The 20,631-nt window shown below is 35.6% G+C and overlaps 1 protein-coding gene across 1 annotated transcript in view; it reads right to left on the bottom strand.

Moving 5' to 3' along the window:
- LOC150104784 (uncharacterized) overlaps positions 1 to 10,639 on the bottom strand; it is a 35,590-nt gene extending 24,951 nt beyond the window's left edge. The window contains exon 1 of the mRNA XM_090395348.1: positions 10,268 to 10,639. The gene's annotated coding sequence lies outside the window, so the exon portion shown is untranslated. The remainder of the gene's footprint in view (positions 1 to 10,267) is intronic.
- Between the last annotated feature and the right edge of the window lie 9,992 nt (positions 10,640 to 20,631).

Genomic DNA, 20,631 nt, shown 5'->3' with positions numbered 1-20,631 from the left:
TTTAATAAGGTTAAAACACCTTATGGTAACTTGTTCTGGTAAAATACTTATAAGCTCTGTATTACTAAAATCTTGGTATTTCTAGCCTGGCTCCCATTGATGAGACCTCAATAAAGGTCGAAACCAGTCTGGGTAGTGGCCCCTTGCCTTTAATACAAAGCATCATACATCTCCTCCAGGGGATGTGCTTTGCATTAGGGGTAAATATTAAGATTAGTGATCAGAGCTTATTCTACTTTTACCATGAGTTATCTTGGTCTTGCACTACCTGCAGGGTCAGCTAGACTTGCATTACGTGCAGGCGCAAACTTGACTTATTTGTCTGTTTGCTTACTTGGGAAATGGAGTAAAACCAGGTTTAAAATAGCTTGGTATCTTTAACATTTATTATACCCAAGGTAAAATACTTTCTACATATACATATATATACATATATATATACACACACATACATACACACACATACACACACACACATATATATATATATTATTAATTACTCTGGATGAGAGATGGTTTAGAAACTTTCTTTCCATAATTTTTTTTCTCTTGACAAATATATACTTTCTAACCAAGCATAAAATATCTCCCTATCTCTGACCACAGAATATTTAATAACATGCAATACAATGTTCTACTATTTGTATACAGAAAGTATGACTTCTGCATTAATTTAACCTTGTTAGATTCCTAGGTTTGGGTAGTAACTCTTCCTATAATGTTAATGTATTACTGGATACAGAGGTAACTGATGTGAAGTTTGACTACATATAAGTAGACTAGTCATGAAGATACTTCACATACAAACCTACTTGCATTTCAGTAAAGGATTAAAACAAGAATATAATTTGTTGTCAAGTGTAATATACTTCGTAACAGAAAAAATACTCTGTACTTATCCATTTCCACGCCATCCATCTTAATAATTTCATCCTACTGTTTCTTCTTTGGTCTTTCCATTTACCTACTGCCTGTCTCTTACTCCTAAGTAGCCAGTCTGTTGATAATTTAGGCCACCTTGTTATATCTTATACTACACCAACCAATCTCCGTTTTGACCATGATATTTAATATCATATATACTTATTTTTAATCATGTCAAATAGAAGAATATTCTATCTCTATGTAACACACTAAGGACATTCCTTTCCAATCTTCTCAGGATACATTTCAATTTGCAAACCATACCTTTTTAAATTCCAGGTTTGACTGACATATGTAATTAAAGATAACGCATATGCGTTGAAAGCTTTCCTCTTATAAGTAGAATTGGAATATCACCTTTGAAGATGCCTTTCATCTTCCCAAAAGTCATTTAAACTAGTATTCTTGACTTCTAGGGACCACAGAAATAGTTATATATTTCTTTTATTATAACACTGGTACCAAACAGCTTTGGATCAGGACTTTCAGTTTGTCAGTATGTTCTGTCCATTTTTAATATTCATGATTTTTCCCAGATAACACCTGAATCTGTTCTCTCCACTTTATCCTTCAACGAAATTCTCTATGGTGTTAAATTGCCATTCATTATTGCTTGAACTGAACATTTCAGTTAATTCTCTCATTTCTAGATATTCTGCCCAAGAGAACTATATCAAACAGCAAAACACTGATGAGTAAGAATATTTCCATTAATTTTAATTCTTCCAATTCATGTAAAACTTACTCTAAGGGGGATATAAAAAATTTTGAAGGTATTCTACTCCTTGTCTTATTCCCTTATTTATCAAAAATTTTTTGCTTCTCTTGTGTGGTTTGACATGACTGTGTACATATATTCCAAGGTGTATATTTCTTTATACCAGCTTTAACTGCAATTTTATGATAGCTAAGGTTTTAATGCAGCCATATGATTTTAAAAGCATTTCACTGAATTATAGTAGAGAAGCATATACCATTAAAACCTATTTCTGTTAAGACATATGCCATTAAGACAAAAGGATGGCATTTCATGAGAGCTGTGTAAAGAATTAGAAAGGGAAGCAGAAATGGTTTCCAAACTTCATGGTGATGAGAAGTTGGAATATGCAGCAGAATGAATGCTGGGACAAGTAGTCTGAATTCATTTTAAGACAAGGTTGGATAAGTATAAGCAAGTTTATGCTGGATCTCCTGCACTGAATCAGCTCCGTGAGAGTCCTTTTATCAAAAATATACACTAAAATTTAAGTAGGAAGTGGCCGTCATCCTCCTGCAAGAAACCAAGCAAAAATAATTGTAGCAACAGTTATGAAATTCATGATATATACCAAAACATTACAAGTGATAAAAAAAGAACAATTTAAAACACCTTCGGCAAAGTTACATGGTAAGTGTGTATTAAGATCTATTTTAGATTTGTTTCTGTCTTTTTTGTTCTCTATCAAATAAGATGTTAAATTATTAAATTTAAAAAAAAAAAAATCCAAAACTTGGGCTTGTTAGAAATAAGCTGAATAGCAAAGTGATCAGATAGAGGCAAGATTATCAACAATTGGTGACCAGTTATGGAATGCTTATCTCCAAACAATATACATAATCTAGCTAATTGACCTATTTAGATATCTGGTTTCCCAACTGTTTCATGAATTAATGAATTTTAAATTGCATTTCATGTTTATGAATACCATCATCATTAAATTCCTGATATGTACCCTCAAGGGGTGTACAGGATATGGATAGTACTACATGAAAAATTTACATCATTACTAATTTCCTATATACAATTTTCCTCCAAATCAGTCTGTTACCTGTCAAGACTCCAACATTATCAGATCTTACAATTCCATCGTCTAAAGCACTTTGTACCATATCAATCCACCTATATCTTGGTCTTCCTCTGGGTCGTTTTCCTGCCAACCTGGCAAAGAACACTTCTTTTGCTAATCTTTCCTCACCCATTCTGTTTAAGTGACCATACCACCTGAGATTAACTCTGCTAATGCATTCCTAGTTGCTGACAATGTCAAGTTTTTTCCTAATATCCTCGTTTTTTATATGATATTGCCATTGATGCTATCTGTTCACACCTCTAATCTTTCTCGGGCATCTCATACCTGCGGTCTCTAGTCTTTGGTCAAGTGTTTTACTTCTGACCCAGCTCTCAGATCCATTAGTTAAAACTGGTTTGAACATTGTCTTGTATACAGCTAATTTAGTGTTCTGACTAATTTCTCTCTTATTCCATATGAATTTATTCAATTGACTTCCTACCATACTAGGGTTGTTGATTCTATTGTCTATTTCCATATTTAATTTACCATCTTCACTAAAAACCATGCCTAAGTAACTGAAATTATTTACTTGTTCCACAGGTTCTCCATTCAGAACACAGCTGACATTTTCAATGATCTACCTATTTTCATTGTCTTTGTCTTTTTATTGCTGACCTTCATACCATATCTATTACAACAGTTATTCAATTTGTTCAGGGAATCTTGCAAACTTGTAGCAGATTTATTTAGAAGTATAACACTGTCCGCATAAAGCAAAGAGCTGACATTAACATCTCCAATTTTGATATCAGATTTAATACCACTTTCCTTCATAATATGATCCATATAGATAATGAATAACAGAGGGGGATAATGTAACATCCTTGTCTCACACCAGATTTAACATTAAAACACCTTCCACTACTTCTTTCAATTCTAACTGCTGACTTACAACTCAAATAAAGACTAAGTATTGCTTCATATAATGCCCCACTGACAAAATATAACTGTAGCGTATTGAATATCTTCTCTCTTGGTACCATGTCATATGCCGTTTCCAGATCGACAAAACTTAAATACAGACCTTTGTTATATTCCCATGCTTTTCAACTATTTGTCATAAAGTGAAGATCTGATCCTGACAGCCTCTATTTGGCCTGAATCTAGCTTGTTCTTCAAGGATTTCTTCCACAATTCTTCTCAACCATTTCTCAAATATACTTGTATAAATCTTGCCAGGAAAACTCAGTAGGAAAATACCTTTGTAATTGTCACATTCAGTTTTTATTTCCCTTTTTTGTATATCGGTATGATTAGAGCTCTACTCGAATCATCAGGAATTCTTCTCTCTGTACAGGCCTTCTGTACTATGCAGTGCAGCCACTGTAAGACTTTTATACCACCATACTCCTGCATTTCTGGTCAAATATCATCTACTCTTACTGCCTTTCCACATTTCAAGCCTTTGATGGTTTTTTCTATTATATCCATACTTCACGTATGGATATGTATTCCTGACTGTATGCCTGTAGAGTATTTTTTTTTATTTTTTTTTAATCACTGCTTGTTTCATTTAGCAATATTTCGAAGTAATTACTCTATACTTCAAGGATATCTTTTTCTCCCATTTTCATGTCACCTTTATCATCTCTATCTCCTTTCACAGCACTCTTCCCTCCATTTCTAAGATTCTTCAACAACCTCCAGAATATCTTACCACCTTCTTGATATTTATTTTCTATGTTCTTGCCAAAGTCCTCCCATGACTTTTGTTTAGCTAGTTTTACACAGTGTTTAGCTTTCTTACATTTGTCTCTGTACTCGAGCTTTTGATATGCTTTCTTCTTTTCCTTCACTGCCTCTTTAACTTCCTGTATCCACCATGAAGTTCTGATTTTTCTATCCTTGCAAACTCACCACATGCCTCTCTGGTTGAATCAATCATTTTCGCTGAATCTCCAAGGTTTGGTTGCTGTTCTCAAACTCTTTCATTTTTTCTTCAATAATCTTTGTGTATTTTAGTCTACAATTCACATCTGAGAGCTTCTCAACTTTTATTCACTTTAAAACTTTCTTACATGTTTTTTACTTTCTTACTTTCTTTTCAATATGAAATTCAATTTTATCCTGCTCAAAATTAAATGATAATCGCTTCCAATTTCAAATCCTCTGTACACACTGGTGTCCTGCACCAGAGAGAAAACATCACTATCGACAATAACATAGTCAATGAGACTTTTGTTAATCCTTGCCTCTTCTCTCCTTGTGAATTTGTGCACATTTTTATGTTGGAACATGATGTTAGTAATAACCAGTCCATGTCCTGAGCAGAAATCCAACAGGTATTTGCCATTATTATTAGTTCCCCATTCTGATATTTGCCCAAACTCTACTTGAGACTGCCTGCCATTCAAGAAGATTAGCCTCGTATTTTGTGTTGAATACTATGGCTACTCCCTTCTTTTCCTTGATTGTCATTGCCTGAATATAACATTTTGTATATATTGCTCAGAAAGATCTCACCAGTTTTTGCCTTTTTTGTTTCAGTTACCCCTATTATGTCGATCTGGTACTTATCTAATTTCTCAGCTAGCTCCATTTCTTTGCCATTCAGGCTTCTTATGTTAATAGTACCAATCTTTAACTCTAGTGATGTTGAGTTGGAGTTTGTTTTCAGATTTGTTCCAGTAGCTGACTTTTCGCTGTTTGCCCTGGTTCCCTGGCGAAAACAACGAGGGCCTTGTTTAACCGGGTGATGCCCCAACCAGCATGTAATTTTGTCATGTTGTACCATCATTTTTTATTTTGCTTTAACCAATAAGAATACAATTTGCTCAGCTAAATCCCAAATTGCCAGCCCATTCTCGTTCATTCAGTATCCAAATAGATACCCAACAGGGTGCACCACGAGAAGATGAGGATTGGACATTAGGTCAGAAGTCCTGGTCGGTTCTCCGCATTCCTTTAAAGGCTATGTTGATGTCTCCTCTCAGTTATACAGCTTTGATTCTTAAGCACTCCATACCAATATAGTATATATAGCAGTCACAGGAAATGAAGGAGATAAATCTGAAAGAGTATTTTATTCAGTAGGATATATTTTTATGTGGATCCAATCCATATGAATGGGTTGGCTAAGGATTAAAATTTATATATCTCAGCCAAAACACAGAAGGCTGCAAGACCTATTAGCACATCAGTCCCACATGTGAAAGATTGAGAATGGCTAGTTCAGCAGATCACTGTCAATAAAAATACCTGTAAAACAGGAATAAAGCAGAAACCAGACATTTATGAGGGAGGGATTGGAATGGATCTGCGAGATTTAATTGATTAAATCAATTAAATGGACTGCTCTCCTCTGGATAGCATCAAGCAATAGAGTGGATTTAAGTGCATGACCTCAAACAAGTGAACAGTATTCCATGGTAGAAAAAAAATTGGGATGTATACAGTGTTGTTAGCAGTTATACAGGTGAGAAGTAGTGCCTTAACTGAAAAAGTTTATTAAAAAAGTGGCTGTATAACTAGTGTCAGTGCTAGGAAAGATGGAAGATATAGGTCATACAAGAAAGGCGATCTGATCATGTTGGAATATCTGAGTATTATCAAAAGTTACAGGAAGGGACATGAGAACTGAAGTCTATAATGTTGTCGTCATCCTCACTAAAATATACACCAAGTAAATTAGATATATGATAAATCTTGTGGTTTCTAATAGTTGTACACTGTGAGGTTTGTCATGCAAACAAAGGAGAAATGGAGTGCATGGTTATCAACAATGCTATGCATAAGATTTGAAGTTGGTGGGATCAGATCATTTATATGCGGGAGTAATAGAGTGGCTGAAAGTACAGAACCTTGAGGTATTCTAGCATTGCAGAGGAAATATGAAGAGAGGAAACCATCCACTCATACATGACTCATAGTAAGCAACCAGACTGAAAGATTATGAACTAGTTGCAGAGGGAGGAAGATAGAACACAGGATAGAAGTTGACTCAGCAGGTGTCAATGTCAGAACCATTCAAATGCCTTAGAAATGTTGAGAGATTATCTGAGTTCAAAAGTTTTCTATCTTCAGTCTAAAAATGGGCAGTGAAAACTAGAAAGTCAGTTGTGGATTGATGGAATCTATATAGCTGATCACTAATTAGCTGGTGGGTTTCCAGATGATGCAGAAATTGGCTGTTGATGATCTTCTCCAGAGTTTTTGAGAGAGAAGGGTGGGGGGATCAATTTGACAATTTGTTGGCAAAATTTCATCCCCTTTCTTTGGAAGTCAGCCTGTTTCCATGATGTTAGGTAGATGCAGTTGAATAAGACAGACTGAAAAGCTGATAAGTGCTAATTCTAAAGTACAAGTTTTTGGCACAACAGGTGAGATACCATCAGGACCACATCTTCATATCCAAGTTATTAAAGATTCTTCTAATTTCTTTCTGGCAGAAAACTGGGATGACATACAGTGAGCAGTTTTAGGTGAAATGGGGAGAACTTTGTCTTGGTCATCAATGCAGGAGTTGAAAGAGAAGAGAAGATGCCAGCAGGTCAGATTTATCATTGGGTGATGTCACTATTGTACCATCTTGATGTGACAGTAGTGGAGACATGGGCAAAAGTTGTACCAAATGACCTTTACAAATGACTATACTAGATTGCTCAAATTGCATTTGGCCTTTTCAAGATTTGATTTGAATTGGAGAGTTTTAACAGATGTGAGCTGCAATGTAATGGAACAAGTAGCTGAAGTTGGTGCTGAGCCATTCATGGTATGCTGATGTTTTTTGTTTTTTTTAATCATGCTGGCCAGAACAAAAGCCCAGACAGGGTCAGAAATTTTGGGTGGAATGAGAGATAAAGGCCTTCATTTTTGTGAGGAAGAATCCACTCTGAATCATCCTCACAAAGTGAGGTGAGCAGGTGTTCAGATTAGAAGACATTAGTCAGACCATGGAAAGGAGGAGCAGAAGTCAGAGGTTATCCCATTTGGCATTCTTGTAATGTTGAAGGGCTTATATTCCATGGTGAAGGAGACTTGAAATCAAGCTTTAGAGATATAGTCTACGAGGTCAGTTATCTGAATTTGGAGAGCAATGGATAGCAAATGAATGCAGCAAGATGGTTTGGTAAATAAAAAATTGAGACAAAGCAGACCAAATAAGTTTTATAATTTCTGAGATGGGATGTCAGTCCTGATGAATGAACAGGCTGTCCTTATGGCAGAAATAACTGTGTAATGTATTGTTTTTGGGCGTTGAGGGTGGGAGTGGTTGTTGAAGTTGTCAGCTGAGGTTCTGCTAGATATAAGCATATTTGGATAACCACAGGTCATGGTGCATATAATTTATATTGCTGTTTAGGCTACAAATGTTAAAGTGGATGTGGAAACTTTTTTTTTCTCCTGTCCACACGTGACTTTGGCAGTACCTCCCACATGCCACCCTACTTGGACCTTTTCCAGTCATGAACTGGCAGAGTAACTAGTAGCAAGTTTTATCACTAGCTGATCAAGAAGGCTCCAGAATCATTATTATCAGGTTCCCATTTGCAACCTAGTAGCCAGCCTGAAGAACCACTTTATTGCTGTATCCTCGAATGAGGGTTGGCCCAAGCCCCTATAGTGTGACTGGTAAAAGTAAGGGCTCTGGTTTGTTTCCACACTCTTCTTCCAACCCAAAATATAGTGACATGAAAGTTCTGGTTCCCAATAAGCAATAAATACTCCCAAAACCTTTTCAAGCCACTTGATGAGGTGATGAAATTCTTGTCCAACCCAAACACATTCACAAATACCCATACTGGAATTCAAACCAACAACTTACACTTAATTTTAAAAACTTCTGAACACTATGGGAATGGCTTTTAATCAAACCCACTAGTAACTTGCCAAATAACCGCCAGAAAACTGAAAGCTTTAAAAATTTACTAAGAAAGCCAACAAACAGATAGGGAATTACAAAAATGTATTTGCTCTAGTACAGATTATACATTCCCTTCGCTGTTAAATTAACTCTTTTTTTGTGCAAAAATTAGGTCACATTAATTCATTAAACAATGCAAATTTAGTGATAGCTCAATTATCAAAAATGATCAACTAGTTGGTATTGAGCGACAATGGATTACATCAATTCATGTTTGCTCTTTCACCATGCAAGTGTCAAGATGAATGTCTATGGAATAACATAAAATTTAAAGCAAAAATGGGGACATGCAAAATAAGATAAAACTCCACACCTGATTCTGTAATATTTCTGAAATTTCTGACTGAAAAATTATTCCGTAATATTAAGCAAAGACCACATAAAACAAAGGATAGAGCTACCTCAACGTCTTAAAAAATGGATCTAAATACAACTTGTGGTCTTAAACTGGTGATTCTGAGCAGCAAAAAGTGAAACATTTTTATTTACATGCATTACTTAAGATTTTATTCTATAAGGTGTTCTCTCAGCCATTACTTTAACATTAAAAACTAGATATCCGTTAAATATTTAGGGTATCATGAACTTCGTATTCTTCACAAAAAGGTTTATTTTACGGAAAGGATCTTTATTTTTGAATTTATCAATTTATAACATTTCATATAACTAGCCTGAGCTTGAATGGCAGGGTGAATGGAATCTCTGCCTTCAAACACAGAGTGACTAAGAATTCAAATCCCACTGGACACTAGTAGTAGTTAAATTATCCCTGAATAGTTAACGATTTTCATTGCTTTGAGTAAGACCACCACTCTGCTAAAGGGTAGTTGTCTTTAAAAAGTTAAATCTTTGGTCTCTAGATCAAAATTCCAAATTATATAAAACCTTTGGCCCACTTAAAGTACTAAAATGTGCTACATCTGCACATTCTCATAGAAATTCACTTACATCCTTAAATATTCAAGAAATATGCAAAAAATTCTCCTCGTGAGTTTATCCGCAAAGTAATTCACTTAATTACAATGAAAGCTCTGTGGGATGACATTTTAGAATGTCAAAATAATACATAATTTACATAATTAGAAATGGACAATTTATTTGGCATCCTCTGCAAATACGTGCACCCTGTTAAAGATACCAAATTATTTTAAATATAAACCTGGTTTTTTTTTTTTTTTTTACTCCATTTCCCAAGTAAGCAAACACAGGTCAGTCAAGTTTGCCCTGCAAGTGTTGCAAACTTGACCGACCTGTCTGTTTGCTTACTGGAAAATGGAGTAAAAAAAACCAGGTTTATATTTAAAATAACTTGGTATCTTTTACATATATTATACCCAAGGTAAAAAACTTTCTATATATATATACACACACCGCAAAAAAACATACCTCAACACCACACCACAGATGTATTAGTGAAAGCTTTAAATTTTAGGCAACGAAAAACTTGCCCCCCACGCCTACACAAAAAATAACAATCGCACTAGTGCAAACAACATACATCGAAGGAGAACTATCAGCAACAGAGCAGATATAAGCAAGGCCACCAATCAAATATGCTCGTCTCTTAAACCAATTCCAATTTTGTCGTCTTACCTCTCACTACATTAAAAATGACACCCTTATTATTTCAATATATATATAGTCTTACCTGTCTATATTAAAAACTACATCCTTATTATTTTCAAATGCATATAGGGCATATGAAAAGGTTGTCTTTCAGGAAAGCAAAAACAGCCATGTCAAAACGTGTTCATTCAACCTACAACATTAGTTTCTTTCGACTTTCAGGTGCAAAACCATTAGCAAAGTAACAAACAAGGCCAGCTGAAAATTCAGAGAATAACTACTACAATGTTCAAACTTCCTTTGTTTAGAAGCACGTTGAATAAATCTAGTACACGAATACCAATCCTGATTTTCTTCTTTACATAAATTAAAATGACTTATTAATTTAACAGTCAAAAGGCATATCAAAATTTATTTGTTTACCACTCAATTTTTATTTTGAAACGATAGATAATTCTTGATTGCTTAAGTAGTCTAAAACCGCCATTTATCCGCGAATTAACGTTTCCAAAACGGAAATGCCACGTCGCAGTTCTGCTTTGAGCGACACCATAAATGAAATGAATTTTCACAACTTAATAATACAATCTGGATAAAATACGTTCTGAATTTTTATAAGAATAAAAAAAAAAAAACTTTCTCGAAACACACCAGGTCATAGGTTACTTTAAAAATTGCTCATAAAGTAAAAAAAAAAAAAAGCAGGATATATTCATTAAGTGTCTTGAATCTCGAATGAAATATATATATTGGGGTCTTTCACATCATTGCCTCCCGAGAAAAATAGCATCTAAATTACAAACGTAGAGGCAAGAGGAAGCATAGTCTTCAATTCCGGGGGTATAAAATGGAAGGAGCCATGAACACATGGAGAAAAGAAATGAAATTTTTGTTGTTGTTAATAATTCCATTTTATTTTCTTAATAATATTAAGCATTCATTCTATAATAATAATAATAATAATAATAATAATAATAATAATTCCATTTTATTTTCTTTAATAACATTAATCATTCATTCTATAATAATAATAATTCCCTTACTTAAATTAAGGGGATATTAAATCCCACATAGTTTTAAAACCGAATAAGAAACTCAAAGATCCGATACTTTATAGTTTACTATATTCGGCAAGACTCTCTCTGATTCCGATCTTTGAGTTTCTTATTCGGTTTTAAAACTATGTGGGATTTAATATCCCCCTTAATTTAAGTAATGTTTTCATTGCCGAAATGAAGCTTATTAGCTCTTTATACTTAAGTAACTTAATGGTTGCACCTGTTTGGAAAACTCGTTCGCAGAGTACATAAGTTCTTTTCGCTATACACTTTGGTATTAGCCATATCTTTGCTGGAGTGACGCAGGGATCTCTACTGGCTCCATTGCTGTTTTCTGTATACATGTCAGACATCCCACACAATCCGATGACTTCCATTTTAGCACTGTATGCGGACGATACGGCAATACTAACCAGATCTCTCAGACCCCACTTCGTTACCAGAAAGCTTCAAGAAAATCTTCTAAAGCTGGAGGGTTGGTTCTCCAAGTGGAGATTGGAAGTCAACCCCCTGAAAAGCTCAGCGGTTCTCTTCTCAAAAAGGCCAATGTCTCCTGCAGGAGATGTATTACTATTCAATACTAAAATTCCCTGGCAGAAAGAAACAAATTACCTGGGTGTAATTCTCGACAAAAAGCTAACTTTCAACCAACATATCAAGTCTGCATGTGCAAAAGCATCTAAAGCCATAGCTCAGATCTACCCGCTAATTAATAGAAACAGCAAACTCAGCAACAGAATCAAATTGCAGCTATACCAGATGACGATTCGTTCTATAATCACCTATGCCTCTCCAGCCTGGAGCCACACCTCTAATACTAACATTATTAAGATACAGCGAGTGCAGAACAAGTGCTTGAGAATGATTTTGAACGCCCCGTGGTATGTCAGAAACAGCCAACTCCACAGAGACACAAATATTCCCTATATTCTCTCTTATCTACAATCCTTAGCTTCCAAATTTTTTCTAAAGACGTCCACACATCCCAACGATTTGGTTCAACAAGCTGCAGCATACGAGCCAACGGACATATTTAAATATAGAAGACCAAAAACTATATTAGCCTCCTATAGCGATACAAAATCTCCATGCCCATTCAGGGCGAGCAAACTGCTCGTAAATTTTACCCTCACTGTAACCACGAATGATAGCGGGGAATATGAAAAGCATTTTGCTTCACCCTTAAAGAATAAATGTCAATTGTCAATTGTCACTTTGGTATTAGGTCTAGCTACTCACTGATGAAGCCTCAAAAAAGGCTGAAACCGGTCTGGGTAGTGACCTCCCTCCATAATGTAATAACAGCATACATTTCCTAGGAAATGTGTTTTTACATTATGGAAAATACCTAAGAATAGCGATCTGAACTTTCCTCCACATTTGCAACGAGTTGCCCCGGTATTGTACTACGTACTAGGATCACTTGCATTGGCTAACGCTAGTGTCGACGATACTTTATAGTTTACTATATTCAGCAAGAAACTCTCTGATTCCAATCTTTGAGTTTCTTATTCGGTTTTAAAACTATGTGGGATTTAATATCCCCTTAATTTAAGTAATGTATTCATTGCCGAAATGAAGCTTATTAGCTCTTTATACTTAAGTAATAATAATTCCATTTTCTTTTCACTTCCATTCCTAAACAAAGAACACATGGAGGGGACTTGGTTTGAGTGTGTTGGATTTAGTGGTGATAATGAGGGGATTAGTCCCTATACAAATGAGACTTCGTAGTTTAATCAGTTTTGACGATGTCATTCGGTTTGAAAGACCTGGGTTCGAATCCTGTCTAGGACGTGAAGAACATTCATCAGGGCTTGTCGACTGAAGGTGAGATAGCTGGTTTACTATATAAGTGGTAGAGTTTTTCATCAAGCAAACCGGCTAGAATAATACATGCGGTTCACAAACGAAATATATCCTGGAATAATGACTAAGAATTAGAAAGGTTCTTGGAAGGGAAAGACCCTCTACCCAGGGTAAATCTCTAAGTGGAAAGTGTGTGTGTTAAACATGCTTTGTCAATGCAATATTGACAAAGCATGTTGAATTTTCTATTAAGAAGAGATGTATGTAAAACTACAGATCAAATTATTATGACAAACTTATGGAGAAATTTATGTTAGTGGAAATAGCAAAAAAAAAAAAAAAAAAAAATACAAGGAAAAGGATAATTGAGGGAGGCATTATTAGACTGCATACCCGAGATATGTTGCCTCCTTCCAATAAATAAACTAAAAACATACATTTTTGATGCTTTTATTCCCTAAAGGGAATATACGAAGTTTTTTAGCCCTGGAAGACTTTATATCTATTGGATCAGCCAAATCATTAACAGCAGCTGCAGAAGAAAAAATATGTTACGAAGCGAATATAAGGCGAAATGTGTTCAATAAATTCGTAAACAAACTATAGCAGAAAGAATACAATAATGGTGTAGATAGGAAAAATCAGATTATATTGAGAAACCATAAAATTTCCTAATAAAAATTTTCCATTTAGTTCTAATTTACATCTGATTGGTTTCTTTGAAATTACCTTTGTTTTTTGTTTTCTCTGTTGATATTTGCATGTAAAGCTGCTGCATATATATTACAGTTGTTGCTTTTGAAGATCATAATTTTCTGGAAATAATGCTACATTACCTGCCTGATCTCTTTCCTCATAGGGATTTTCTATATATTTGTGTTCTGTTATCTTATTGCACATTTACTTTAGTATACATCTTTGATCATTTCCATTATTTGCAGTGGTATTGTTCTTGATGCTAGTACCTTCAGGGTATTCTGTAATTTGATTCTACTGATAGATTACTCTAAATCAATGAAACACATAAATATTGGTTTCTTAAATTCTATTTCTGTTACTTGTTTTATAAAAATTATAGCATCAGTACATTATTGTCATAATTACAATTTAGTCTTCATTATTCTAATTCTTCTTTGAAAATTCTTAAACATATTCTTTCAATAATGCACAATACGTTTATTAAGCGATAATTTTTCGGTTCAGATTTTGTTCCCTTTTTAAATATCGGCATGCAATATTCTTTCCCCATTCGTTAGGCCGTATCTTTTCTGAAGATATGTTTGTTTTCTCGTTTTTTAAAGTCATTTATTATTATAATTATTATTATTATTATTATTATTATTATTATTATTATTATTATGTGATCCATCCATGGAGTCCAAGGGATTAATCGAGGGAAGGAACCTCCTCTAACTCTCTCTGTCTCCACCACTCAATCCACCAACTACAATGAACCGCAACTACCATCATTATCTACACCAACGCCATCTACTGCCCATCATCACCACTAGTATTTTCGAGACAATCACGAACATCCATGCCCACAGCGGGATTCGAATCCACAGCCTTTTAGTTAGAGAGCAGATATGCTAATTGCTTTGCCAACCAGGCCGACTATTTAATTCCATCTTTTAACGTTCCGTTCTAAATTTCACCAGTTCCAGATGATTCCCTATTTCTCAATTTTCAGATGACTGATTTCATTAAATTATTATTTATTCCAGATTCATCTCTGTTTTCCTGCTGTAGAATTTCAGACATTTGGTAAAATAGTTTTTCCACTGTTCTCTTGATTTCACTGGTAAATTTAGGAGCCTGTGTATCTCAGTGGATGTGGCGTTTGCATACCACGGCGCTTGACTGCACGAAGGAAGACTTCCTTTTGAATATAGTCGGCAACTAGAGGAAATTTTTCTAAGTTTTGTTCGACCGTTTCGCGAGTTAGTCGATCTCTGGCATGGGCAAACGGGTTATTTCTACCGGAAACTCGGGTTTTTCGTCCCATAAACTCAAGAAAATCGACTATAGAACCCACATTATCTCAGACATTAAATATATTGTTCTTGATGCTAGTCCCTTCAGGGTATTCTGTAATCAGATTCTACTGATAGGTTACTCTAAATCAATGAAACAAATAAATATCGGTTTCTTAAATTCTATTGCTTTTTCTGTTACTGGTTTTATAAAAATTACAGCATCATTACATTATTGTCATAATTACAATTTAGTCTTCAATTTAGCAAGTCAATTAGAATGCAGAACCAGCGGGTGAAAGAATTGATAGTGATCGCAGGTACGAATGATTTGAAAGGAGACAAAATGGCTATGAATGAGGATGTGAAGGAATTGCTTGAGGTAGCAAAAGAGAAGAGTGAGAGAGTTAGGACAGTGAGTCTGTTGCTGTGGTATGACAGTGAAGAGTATAGAAGGACGGCCATAACTGCAAATGACTTTATGCGTGAATTATGCAGGAGTGTGGAATTTTTGGATGTGTGGAGTGAGTTCGATGGGTGAAAGGATTTATACAAGATGGATGGTTTATGTTTGAATGGATTTGGTGTATGGAGACTTGAAAAGGGGTTGTCAAATGTAGTGGAAGTGGATGTGCAGAATCAGGGAAACTAGAGTTATTAAGGGCGAGGGAAGTAGTTATGCAGACTTTAGAGAGACAGTTGAGTATATGAATGTGTGTAAATGCCCAAGCGACTACGAAGGACTATGAATCAGAATGGGATAGTTAGTATAAGGCATCAAAATAGGGATGGGACAAATCGGCTTCTGCAATTCATGTATACTAATGCCAGAAGTATTAGGAACAAGAAGGAAGAATTTTTGACCTTCGTTGGCCCTTTCAGGACACAGGTTATTGGCATTAGTCAAACATGGCTGACAGAAGATGATATAGCTAATGGGATTGAATGTGAGGAGTATAGTGTGTTAAGGAGGGACAGGGAGAATAAAATGGGGGAGGAGTGTCATTGATGATAGCTGATGAGCTGCAGCAAAGAAGAATTGAAGTGGAACTGCAGGATTGAGGATAAGAGCACATTTGAGGCTATTTGGTATGAGATTGAAACTAGCAGAACAAAATAAACAGTTGGGTGCTGCTATAGACTGGGTGATGGAATAAATGGTGGAGATAGTACACATAACCAAATAGAAGAAATGAGTGGAAGCAGGGTAATTATTATGGGTGATTTCAACTATCGTAACATTGATTAGAAGGAGGAGAGGACACATGGGAGGAAGGAATTGGATTTTATGCGATTATTAAGGGATTACTATCTGCGACAGCATGTAATGGAAAATAGTAGGGTTCAGAGAGTGCGTGACCTCGTAATTGCATCTGAGAATTTGGCTGTAACAATTACCACCAATTGGTGAGAGTGATCATAGTGTCTTGCTTTGGGAGGTGGCTAAAGGTGTGGAATTTACACTAAAGACATGTTACATGTGGAATTATTGGGTTGGAAAGTATGACAAGGTTAGGAGTTTGATTGGTTCAGTGCCATGGCATGTAAAACTGCAAAGGCTAGATGTTGATAGTGCATGGGAGGTGCTTAGGAAGTGTTTGCATGAGGCAATGGCTGATTGTATACCTAGAGTCCGAATAATAAATCAAGTAGGGATTAAATGGATGAATAACACCATTAAGCTTGAGCGGCAAAAAACGAACAACTATGGAGGGAATTTAAGGAGAAAGGATACCAGCAGGCATATGAACAGTATAAAGCACAGGCCAGAAGGGTAACGAGTTTGGTAAGGAAAGCAAAAACGGATTATGAAAGACCATTATCCATGCAAGCTAAAGAGAATCCCAAACAGTTTTTCGATATGTTGAAAGTAAAAAAAAAATGTATATTGCAGAATGATTTTAAAGACTGTCGATGGTAGGGAGATAAGCGAATCAGTTAATATAGTTGAATTACTGAGCGAGCACTTTGCAAGAATATATCATCCAGATGGTGACATTGCATTATATGGGAATTGTGGTGAATGAAGTGGAGGTGAGTAGTTTATTACAAAACCTCAATGTCAATACATCTGTGGGATTGGATGGTTTACCAGCTCGTGTCGTACGTCAAGTAGCTAAAGAATTGTCAGTGCTCTTGACCATTTTCTTTAATTTGAGTTTTAGGTCTGGGTTAGTTCCGAGTGGGGTCGAAAGAAGGGAAATAGTTCCACCGCATAAAGGAAGTTCCAATACTGCTGTTGTAAATTACCGAGCAATTAGCATATCAGGAATCGTTGTCAAGGTCTTGGAGAAATCAGTCAAGAGAAAAATACAAGATTGGATAGATGAAAATGGGATATTGTATGGGGAACAACATGGTTTTGTGAACGGTTGATCATGCATCATTAACTTGCTCACATTTTATAACACAGTGACGGCTGAACTGGATAAGGGTAATGGGTTTAACAGTGAATCTACTGGACCTTGCTAAGGCTTTTCAGAGGATACCACACGCAATTCGGTAAACTGCAGCATATGGGGATGGATATATGCTTGGTGAGATGGATAGAAGGGTGGTTGATGGAGAAATATCAGAGAGTGGTTTATTCATGAGTAGAGCCCAAAAGCCGGCTTGTGACTAGTGGTGTGCTGCAGGGTTCTGTTCTTGGACCACTACTTTTCAATTTGTTCATTAACGATATAAGGATCTGAGAGGAAGTGTTCACTTGTTTGCTGATGATGCAAAGTTGGGTAGAGTAATAGTGAGTGCAGAGGATATCAACATTTGAAAGATGATTTGGATAGTTTAGAGGACTGGGCTAAGGAGAATGGATGTCCATTTAATGTGGCAAAGTGTAAGGTTATGCATTTTGTGGTGAAAAGATTAGCAGCAGTACATAACATTGGTGGAACTGTACTCCATGAGATAGATGACGCCAGGGATTTGGGAATGTTGGTGGATAGGCAGTTGAAGTGTAGGGTGTACATGGCAAAAAGTGGCTAAATCAGCTCATCAAATCACTTGGTTGCTGAAAAATACTTTAACAGGCAGAGACAAACAAGTTATTATTCCTCTGTATGAAGTCTTGATAAGACCCCATCTAGACTACTGTGCCCATATATGGGTGCCAGGGTTTCTTCTGGATGGGGAGGAGGTGAAGAGGATCCAGAGATCAATGACCTAGATGATAGCAGGTCTATGGAATGAACCTTATGAGATCAGGTTAAAGATTTTTGAGTTGCAAAAATTGGTTGGTAGGCGGGAAACGGGTGATATAATTGAGACATTCAAATTACTGAAGGGTTTCTATAAGATTAATTCAGAAAATATTTTTTAGAATAGGACTGGTGGTGGGAGGACTAGGAGCCATACATGAAAGCTGGGAAAGAATGTGGTTAACAATGGTGTTGCAGCTGCGTTTTTTACTTGGAGAGTGGTGAATGAGTGGAATAAGCTGCCAGGGTCTGTTGTGGGTGCTATGACTGTGAATGAGTTCAAGGCAAGGTATGATAGATACTATGTGAATGTTTCTTAACATGATGTTATGGCCTCCCTCAATGAGTCTGTCGACTCCTTGGAGTTGCCCGAAATAATAATAATAATAATAATAATAATAATAATAATAATAATAATAATAATAATAATAATAATAATAATAATAATAATAATAATAATAATATTGTGTGAAAGTTATGGACCAAGATGGCGCCACTTTTTGAGTCATCTCTCTCTTCACTGCGTGCTGCTTAATTAGTGATAGCCTTGGGCCAGCTATCTCTGCTTAGGTACCAGTGGAGATTGAACTACCCAATCAGTCTCCAAAAGTTAGATAGGGCTAAAATGGCCTCGCCTATTCCCTATGTAAGAATAAAACGGCGTTAGCTGATTTTTTTATTCATAAATTTATTTAGTTAATTCGGATCATTCTCCATACTAGTTTCTGCGCTCCATAAAAGGAATATTCTAGTTATTTAGTTTAGAATGACCTTCCCATTACTTTTACATTAGAAGTCTTATTTCGCTGCTTCATTTCTTATTCTTTTATATTCTTCACATTTAGGTATAATAGAAAATCTAGTACACATTAACAAATGCAGTTTTTTTTCTTGGTTTCTGATACAGCTTTTATTTCTTCAGCATGTCGGGGGAGGGAGGTCATCTTTATTTTCCAGTGCTTTGTGTCCCAGTGCTTCATATGCTGCTTGTTTAATGATCATTTTGAATATTTCCCAACAACAATCTATATCTTCCTTATGACTAATAACATTTTTTGAAATTTCTCTTTTAGTCTATTATGCAGCGCTTGTGAATGGTTAAACACTGTCAGAATAGATTAAAATCGGGTATTCACTTTAAAGACAAGAAACTTGAATTTTTCTCTCATACGATATTAGCATGGTAACTGAGAAAGTTTGCAGTAGACACATTATGTTGGAAAACGAGAATTCGTAAATTGCTGATGGAACGTTAAAATTGATATTCGATGTAGTAATAAATCAAGACAAATTTTTAGTCTGGTGATCTGCATTATCTTTCCGATCCCAGAAATATAATATTGAAGGTTTACAGAATATTTTAATAAAACCAGCAGATATACAATAACGATGAAATTTGCTGACTTACTCAAATGCCTTCATAACAACAACAATGAGTGAGTTGTATAGCCCTGTAGAAATGGCGTTCGCATTCAAAGGGCTCGGTCACGTCAAGATATCTACTTAACAATAACCTAAAACAGATGGTGATTCTCCCTACCAGAATGCCCTTCAACAAGCAAGTAACCTTGAGCCTCGTCTCAACAAGTTTCCCTTCCAAACACTATGTATGTTCGTTCTCTCGGTAACTCGTACCACAACCATAGATAAGTCTCGTTCGCTACGGAACACCTTCACACAATAATTTTTAGGCTCTATTCCTTTGGCAGTACAAGGGGGATGACCTCCTTGATTTCTACTCCTTTTCCATGGTCCGACTACTGCTTCTGTTCTCCTGATCCAAATATCTGCTCAACCAGAATAACAGAAACCCTGAAATTATATCTCCTCTGTTCGTGATAAGAAATAATGACCAACAGAGGAGAATATTCCGTTCGATCACAAAGTGTCCATTGATCGAATGGAAAAATATCTGCAGTGTATTTAAAGGAAGTATTTTAAAAAAATATCAATGATGCAATATCGAAATCTGTCCCTTAGAAGATTACAGGGTGGTATTTAAATCAGCGTGCATTTCTAATAAGCAATATGTTCCTATGAAAAGGGATTTTGAACAAAGAATATCGATTACATAACCATGACACCATTAATCAGAATTATAAGGTGCAAACTAAAAGAGTTACAGCTAATGGGAGAAAAAAGACATGTCGGTATAAAAGAAACTCTCTCTGTAAGCTAAAGACAAGTAACCCAAGGAATTTTATTCTTATGTTGCAAGTAAAAGAAAGGATGATCGTGAAAGAATAACTATTGTATATTTTATGTTACAGCACAGGATATATTCCACAGGAGTTGAAAGAATGCATGATAATGCGATTGCTTAAATGCTGGTGCAAAAACTTACCTAACTATAGAGTTATCAGGATCTCTAGAACGGTAGTGAAGATCTTGGAAAAATTCGTAAGAGAT

This window comes from Typopeltis vanoorti, chromosome 7, assembly GCF_054136105.1.
Source record: "Typopeltis vanoorti isolate ZY-2024b chromosome 7, IOZ_Tvanoo_1.0, whole genome shotgun sequence".
NCBI lineage: Eukaryota > Metazoa > Arthropoda > Arachnida > Uropygi > Thelyphonidae > Typopeltis > Typopeltis vanoorti.
This window is presented reverse-complemented; position numbering and strand designations above follow the sequence as displayed.